An 8,034-nucleotide genomic window follows, 5' to 3' on the forward strand; every position below is an offset into this window, starting at 1 on the left:
AAACACATTTCCTAAAGAGACTGTGATCGAACATACATAATAGCCCATCAAGTCTAAAACTCTGGTGGAACTTTGTCGTTCGTAGAGGGATATGCTGTTTGTTTGTTTGACCAGCCGTTTCCCTTTTACTTACAAGAAAGCTATTTTGTGGCCTAACGCTGTAGTTGCGATATCTAGGAGAAGTCATGGTGATTATGGTGTGTTTGCCAATTAGGCTTTAGTAAATTTATATGATTTTGTTAGAAGGACTCATTATTTGTTCTGGGTGCAGAATATAAGTGTACTACAGTACGCAGATGTTTATTTTGTGATTATCCAGCCACCAATTCATATATACACCAGTACCACCAATTAATTAGCATTAGCAGCTAGCAGCATCAGTTTTTTATTTATTATGTTACCCCAAAAAAAAGTTGAGTAGGTTGTGGTGATAAAAGCAAAACCATGTCCATCATCATTATCACAACACCAACTACAGAAGTGCAGAAGACGAAAAGAGCATACAGAAGAAAATAGTACCTTCCTGATTATTTTATTTTGGAGTATTAGGAACCTTTTTGTATAAACTTTTGAATCTTTTTGGTTTTACTGCGAAATCGATTAAGCAAAAAATAAATAAACATAGAGTATTATAGGAACACAACTTTCTCACGAAAACCAACGTTTCAGTTCGGACACTGTTAGAATGCGGTGTCGTCTCCAAACCCTGGTATGACTCGCTTTATAATGATAATCGTTTATCACTTGCTTCGGCCATAAAAAAGAAATCAGGGTTCAGTTGGGAAGCTGAAGATCACTTTAAGATGCAAGAACTGGAATCACATTGTTGTCTTGGTGATTGAAATTAGTATTGAGAGCTGAATCTTGCTTGTTGGCCACTAGTACAAATCTTCACATTGGCCACACTTAATCACCGTGTTCATAAACTTTTGGTGATGGATTTTTTTCACTCCAAAAATGTGGCATCAGGTGCCGTGACAAAGAGATATCTTTATGACTACATAAACTTTGAGTGGCTATAAAATATGATTTAGCATGGCCATATATGGTACTCGTTATTTTTTTTTTGTAGTTTAGCATTTTCACTATCACCATGACCATAGGATCCTTATAAACACACGATTTGATTATATGTGACTAAAGTTTACCTTAAAGTCACGTGAACTTTATCTTAGCCGTGGCCTTTGTTATCCATTAGACACATAAAATACGTTTTGTCGTGGTCAATCGAATGCTTACAACTACGTTAGACTTATAGCACCATGGCAATAAAATTTTTAAGGCCACAAAGAACTTTTTTAACGTGGCTAATGTATTACGTTTGGGACACAGAGATTCAGTAAAACCAAACCATGGCGATAAATTTCTTATGGACACACGATAATGTGTACTTTAAGGACACATGGATTCATTTCAACGGACAAGGGTAGCGGAATATACGCTAACGTGGCCTATTGACAACCAATAGTTACGGGTGATATTTGAACTGCCATGGCTTAAACCTCAAGATGACGCAACAGACATGTAAATCTAAGGAACAGCCGAACAGCTATTTCCGTCCCCACAAAATGAACGATTATAAGAGAAAATATTGAAAACATCAAAACGTTATTTATTTATTTACTTTATAAGAAAGGATAGTTACATCACTGACCATTGTCATCCACATGGATTATTGGAGATACCTTTGATAAAGTTCAGGAGTAATTCGGTCATAATCAATGGATCCTTCCATTACTTGGGCTCTGCATCCTTTAACACCATCAAAACCCAAATTAGGCAAAACCAGAAAAACAAAATTTCTGTAAAACACATGCATTGAAAAGAAAATATAAGAAATCATGGTACCAAAATCTCCAAATTTGTCTAAGAAGTGACAATAAAAATAGAAATCGGAGTATTTATCAGGAACTTTTCTCCCCATCTATACTAAAACAAAATATCAATTAAGTGGGAATTCAATAAAAAAATTCTCTTTCTCAGACAATGAGAAGAATAAGGCTCTGAAAGAATTTATGTGAAATTAGACTAGGGCTTGTCAAAAAAATGTTTAAAAAAAAAACTAACCTTATATTCAAGTATCAACAGAATCCAAAGAGGACCAGTTTAGGGCTTCTTCTTATTTAGTTGATGAGACTTTCAAGTATCAACAGAATTCCCTCACAAGTAATGACCTCTCTCCTTTATATAGGATTTTACATAGTGGATGACAGCTAAGAAACCACTATTTTCGGGATCACTATGCGACACATTTGTTCATATACAATCGCCCATCTTTGCATAGCGTACCTCTTTGCACTTTATTCATGACTTTGCTGACATCATCTGGTGCGTCATCTCAACTTTGCTGTGTGTAATGCTCTTCGCTTAGATTGTATTCTTTAGTTTGCGTGATTACTAACGTGTGCGATATTTTACTCCTACATTTTTCCTCTACTCATTTCGCTTATTCTTCAGAGTGAGCGGTATGAGAAATTCCCCTCTTGTAAATCGCACATGCTTGTCTTTTTTCATTTTACTTTGCCGACAATTTTCCAGGTTTCAAGTTTTTCTCCACACGTGTCGATTTTCTTCCTTTTTACCGGCTTGAACTGTCTTCAACCGGTTGCTTCTTTTCACCTATTTAAGGGTTTTTCAACAATAAATAACCCTTCTTTTCCTTCTTTTTATTCTCCGCAACTATACTTCTACACTTATCTTCTCTCTCTTGTTGCTATTCATCTTCATCTGTTATTATCCATTTCTGCTGCTGCTGTCACCGATTTCTTCTACTATTGTTCTTCCGCCAGGAACTCTGATCGAAGTTTGTTACCTTTCCGCATGATGATTATAATTATTGATTTTAACCATTCTGATCTAAGTTTTTTTATTAACCTAATTCCCATACTTTCGCAGGAAAAGTTCTTCTATTAGAGCTCTTCAAATCATGCAAAAACCCAAATCTTCTACGAATGAAAATAAAGAATCGCAAAAGAAGAAACCGAACATTGATAATAAAGAATCTCATAAGAGGAAGACTTCGAACAATAATGAAGTACGAAATATCCAATCTGTTTGAAACAATATTGTTGCCTCTATTTCTTGTCTATTTTATTTTCGCAGGCTTCCGATTCTGAGATGGTTGATGGTATGAAGAAAAAAGATAAGAATCCTCGCAAGCCCATTCCAATCCCTTCAAATATTTTTATTCTAGATTTTAGTAATGCAGATGTTGTCCCAATAACCACAGTTCAACCTTCACATAATAATCCTCATATCACTCTTACAATAATTCAAACTCCTGAGAAAAATGTTCTTGTCACTCCTACACCATCTCAAGCTTCTGAGAAGAATGTTCCTGCTACCCCTTCACCAACAATCCATCTTACAGATGAGAATGTCTATGTTACTTATGATGAACTTTTTCTTGAAAAGGAGTCTCCTGTGAATAAGGAGTTTTCTCTTAATCAAGGAATAAAAAGTGCTCCTCCTATTGCCTCTGCGACTCCATCGAATGCCAATCAAGGTTTTCCTTTACCCATTAATTCTATCTGTCAACCAAACCTTCTTCAAAATAAATCCCCCATCCAAACAGATTTTACTACTCCTTCTTCTCTTTCCTTATTAAATGCTTTTCCTTTGAACAAGAAATCTTTGGATAGTGTAAAACTTGCTGCTCATACTCTATCCGACGTCATCAACTCTGCCCCATCTTTAATTGATGATCCTTGCAAGTTTCGCTCCTGTTCTTCCTTAAGCGAGCTTCTATGTGAATTTCCCGCTGATAACGCTTCAAGGGATGAGGTCCTTTCCCAAATTGACCCGAGCTTCCATGTTGCTCTAGATGTTCTAGTATCTATCTTTCGCATCTTAGCTTTATCTTCTTTTATGCTACTTCCAAGTTATACTAACTTCATCTTTTTCCTTTTAGGACTCTCATCGTCGCGTGATGCCAGTTGAAAAGCATTTTGAATCTAGTTGTTCTTAGTTGGAACTTTTGCAGAAAAATGTTTCTTTGGAGAAGGAAATACAAAAGCTGAGAGGAGAACTCCAAGTTACGAGTTTTGATGCTGAAACTCTTCGCAACGAAAATCAAAAACTTAGAGGTATTTATTATTATATTTGAGTCATTCATCAGATTCTATATTCCTTCGCATACGTTCATTTTTGTAAATTTCTTCGTGCATTTATTAAGATTTAAATCGGAAGCGAACGAATGAGAGGTATGACTTTCAATTTCTTGCTGAAGATACTCATGCGAATAACGAGAAGTTGCAGTCTCAATTAAGCCAATTAAATAATCAATATTCATATTCGCTTGATCAGATTAACAATCTTTCCCATGAAAATAACCATCTCACTCCAAAAATTGGGTTTTTTAATGATCAAATATCCTTTTTTTCTAAATTGTCACGTGATGCTGATTTACTACATCAAACTTTATCAGAAGAAAATCATACCCTTTGTCGGGAGAAGTTATCTTTTTCGAAGAAGGAAGCAATGTTTTCACATCAGTATACAATTCTTCATGAAATAAATGAAAATCAAGCGCGAACTCTTGGCGTATTGAAGGAACTTCGCTTAAATATTTAAGCTCCCAAAATGAGAAACTTATTCAAAATAATATAAGTCTTTCTGTGAAGAAGAATCAGTTTCAAGAACAATACAGTCAGTTGAAGAATTCCCATGATGTTCTTAAGAAAGAGAACAAATCTCTTTCTTCTGAAGAAAAGAAGATTCGATCTCGCCTCAGTGGTTCAATTGGTGATGGATTTGATAAGGCTATGGACATGATGGACAATACCCTTGCTCTTTCTAAATTCTTCCAAGGTAGTCAGCTAAAGTTGACTGCCTTATTATGATTTCTTGGTATTTCTCCGCACAATGTTAATTTAATTTTTTTTATTTATGGCTATTTATTATTCTTTGTAGATTCTAAAAGATTGCACCAGTCTGTTGTTACTCAAATGAAGTCTGAATTATCCAAGGCTCGCAAAGAATGTGCGAATCTGGAAATATCTCGTGGGAATCTTGAGATCTCTCTTTCTGCTTCTTGAAGCAGAGCGCGAAGAAGGTCCGCATACCATAACAATTTTTTAGAGATGAATGCTAGAAACCTTGAAAGAGCGGCTATTCACAAAGGCGTAACTAGTGCCCAATCTGTTATTGACGGAATTCTTTTAAGAAACTCTCTTCCAGCAGTAAAACTCTCCGTATGTAACGTGAGTGAGGATGAAGAATATCCTGAACTAGATAGTGATTATGACTTTTTAACTGATGATGAAAAGGATCAAGATGATGAAGAAAATCAGCAAGAAGTAGAGAAGTCTGCTAATGAGGCCAATACTGAGATTGAAAATCCTGGACCCAGTGCTAAGATTTGAAAAGTATTTTGAATAAGATGCTGCTGTTGAGCATTCTGGATTTCCTTTCTTTATTTTGACGTATTTTGAACCTTCGTATTTTTAGACTTGTTTGTTTCAAGGAAGATAATATATCGTTGTTTTAATTCCCATACTTTCCTCTTATTATTTCTCTTGTAAGAAACAATTGTGCGAATTTATCATTAGTTTGTTTAATTTACTTGGGAAGTATTATTTTGCCTTCCTATGTAAAGGTCTTATTGATGAGTGCTAAAAAGTGCATATATTTATCCCTTTTTGTTGGCATTTAACTCATCTTTTGTGCAGTAATTCTACATTTTATCCCATATTCTGTATTTTCATTGTTTTCAAGAATAAATATTTTTCTTAATTAATTTTGCATTTTTAGGTACCAAATAAAGTCTGGATGATTTGCGGAGCAGAAAAGTAGTGAAAAGCCGGGAAGAAATTACGCAAGGAAGCCGCGAAGAATGTCGTGCACAAGTCCAAAAAGCTAGGAATGGGCTCAAAAAGGAAGAATTGTTCTTAAAAAAGATATGGGCTTGGCATACCCAAAGCCCAAAACCCTTACCCAAACCCATTTTCTATATCCATACCCGCCTCCATCTTCAGCCGTCGGATTGGATCCATCTCATCATCCAATGGTCGCTTCATCGTCGTTCATCGAAATCGGAAGCTCCTGTCTAACACTACATCACCTAACTCCATCTAGCACCATTAGTTTCGTTGTATATCTGCATTCAACGGTCGCTGCCAGCCTCTTCACTTTTAGCCGTTAGATCGATCCATCATCTCCACATCCCACGGCTCATCCTCGCTGTTCATCCAATTTACTACAACCGCCCAACACCCGAGCACCCGATACCTATACCCATACCAAACATCCCCTTCCCTTTCTTCCATCTTCTCTCCCCTCCATGCCTGTTGCAGACCACCACCTCACCTGCCTCAACTACCCAAACCAACCACACCCATCCTTCTCCCATCAATCCCCTACCCCTCTACCTATCTAATTCACTAATTTCTCTTCTCATCTTTCTCTGAAAACCTAGAAGAAAAATTGATGAATTAGGTTGAGTTAGTAGAGTAATTGGAGCGTGAGAAAGCAGCAGTAGAGTCAGAAGAAGATTGGGTTAGCATGCATGCGATCAATTCCAACGAATTAGGTGAGTTTCACCAAACCCTAGTTCTACTGTTTTGGGGGAAAATTGGGGGAAAACCCTAAATGTGTAATTGGGTATAAATTGATGTCTCTAGTGATGTAAGGGGGGATGATCTCTAGACTAGCCAGAAAAACATTTTGTTCTGTTTGATTGCAATTTACAATTTCAGTTCTTTTTATGCAGTTAACAGTTGAATGTTATGTGTATGTTGTGTTTGAATTATTTTGTATAATGAATGCTTGTGTTTGTAACATGTTTAGCATGAGCTAAACTGCTTTAAGCTGAGGCTCAGTTGAAGCCTTATGCACTGTCAATTGACATGTTGCTAGATAGTTAACTCCTTGCCCTGTTTTGCTTGAGCAATGGGAAGAGACTAATTCTCTTAGTGCCTGTGATTGATTGTTCTGTCAAAAGACAGTCAATGCTAGGGGCAAACTAGTGAGAAAGTTAGTTTTCCTCCCATTCTAGATGTATGCATAGGATTTTTAACTCAACCTAGAAATATGTTTTTTGATTAGGACACAAGGTAGATATTAAGCCTTAGCTTAGCCACAATCCATATTTCAGTCACTCAATTTCAGTTCTGTTGTGCTTTCAGTTCAGTTTATTTCCTTGCCTGTTTTTCTTGCATTTTGAAGATGTGTGCACTGAAGTCAGTGCACAAACTCACTCCTGCCCTTGGCTTACAGCCTTGGTTCCCTGCCATTGTTATTTTATATCATCTGCCATTTAATCCTTGTTGTGCTGCCATCTTGTGTTAACTGTTTTAGTTCTTTGTATCTGCCTTCATCCATCACTGCTCACTGCCATAGTGCTTTGCACCCATTGATAGCTTAGGAAAATTCTTGTATGCTCCCGCTCCCTGTGGACTAACTCCTACTCATCCCTATACTATAAAGCTTGGCCTTGTATACTTGCAAGAGTTTTTGTGTGTTTTCCATTCCACACCAAGTTTTTGACGCCGCTGCCGGGGAGCTGGCTGCCATATTTTTGAAGTTTTCATTGCTATTCTGTGGCCTTGTTGTGCTTGAAGCTGTCTCCTGAGATCATTGCACTCTTGCTCACTTGCAGGTGCCACTAAGTTGCTGCTGTTGCTGCTGCTGCTGCTGCTGTTGCTGCTGCTGCCAAGCCAAAGCAACTGGGCTGCTACCTGCTGCTGCTGGGCTCTGCCTTCTACTGGTGGGTTTGTACTTCTCTGAACTGGGCTTCACCAACTTCAACTGAACTGGGCTTGCCAAGTGCTGCTGGGCTCTGCCTTCTTTTGTTGCTGGGCTCGTGGTCTTCTGTGAGCTGGGCTTGTGCAACTGCTGCTGCTGGGCTCTGTTCCAACCGTTGTTGCTGGGCTTGAGCGTGAGCTGCTTAGGACGATCCTAGAGCCCAACTGGGCTGTGCAACTAAAGGGAACAAAAGCCTAACTGGGCTTCCCTCCTTAACCAAGTAAGCCTAAACCATGAGTAACCCACTTGGGCCCCATTAAATATTCAATTTGGGTATGTAATAATTAATTT

Source organism: Papaver somniferum, chromosome 10 (genome assembly GCF_003573695.1).
Source record: "Papaver somniferum cultivar HN1 chromosome 10, ASM357369v1, whole genome shotgun sequence".
Classification (NCBI taxonomy): Eukaryota; Viridiplantae; Streptophyta; class Magnoliopsida; order Ranunculales; family Papaveraceae; genus Papaver; species Papaver somniferum.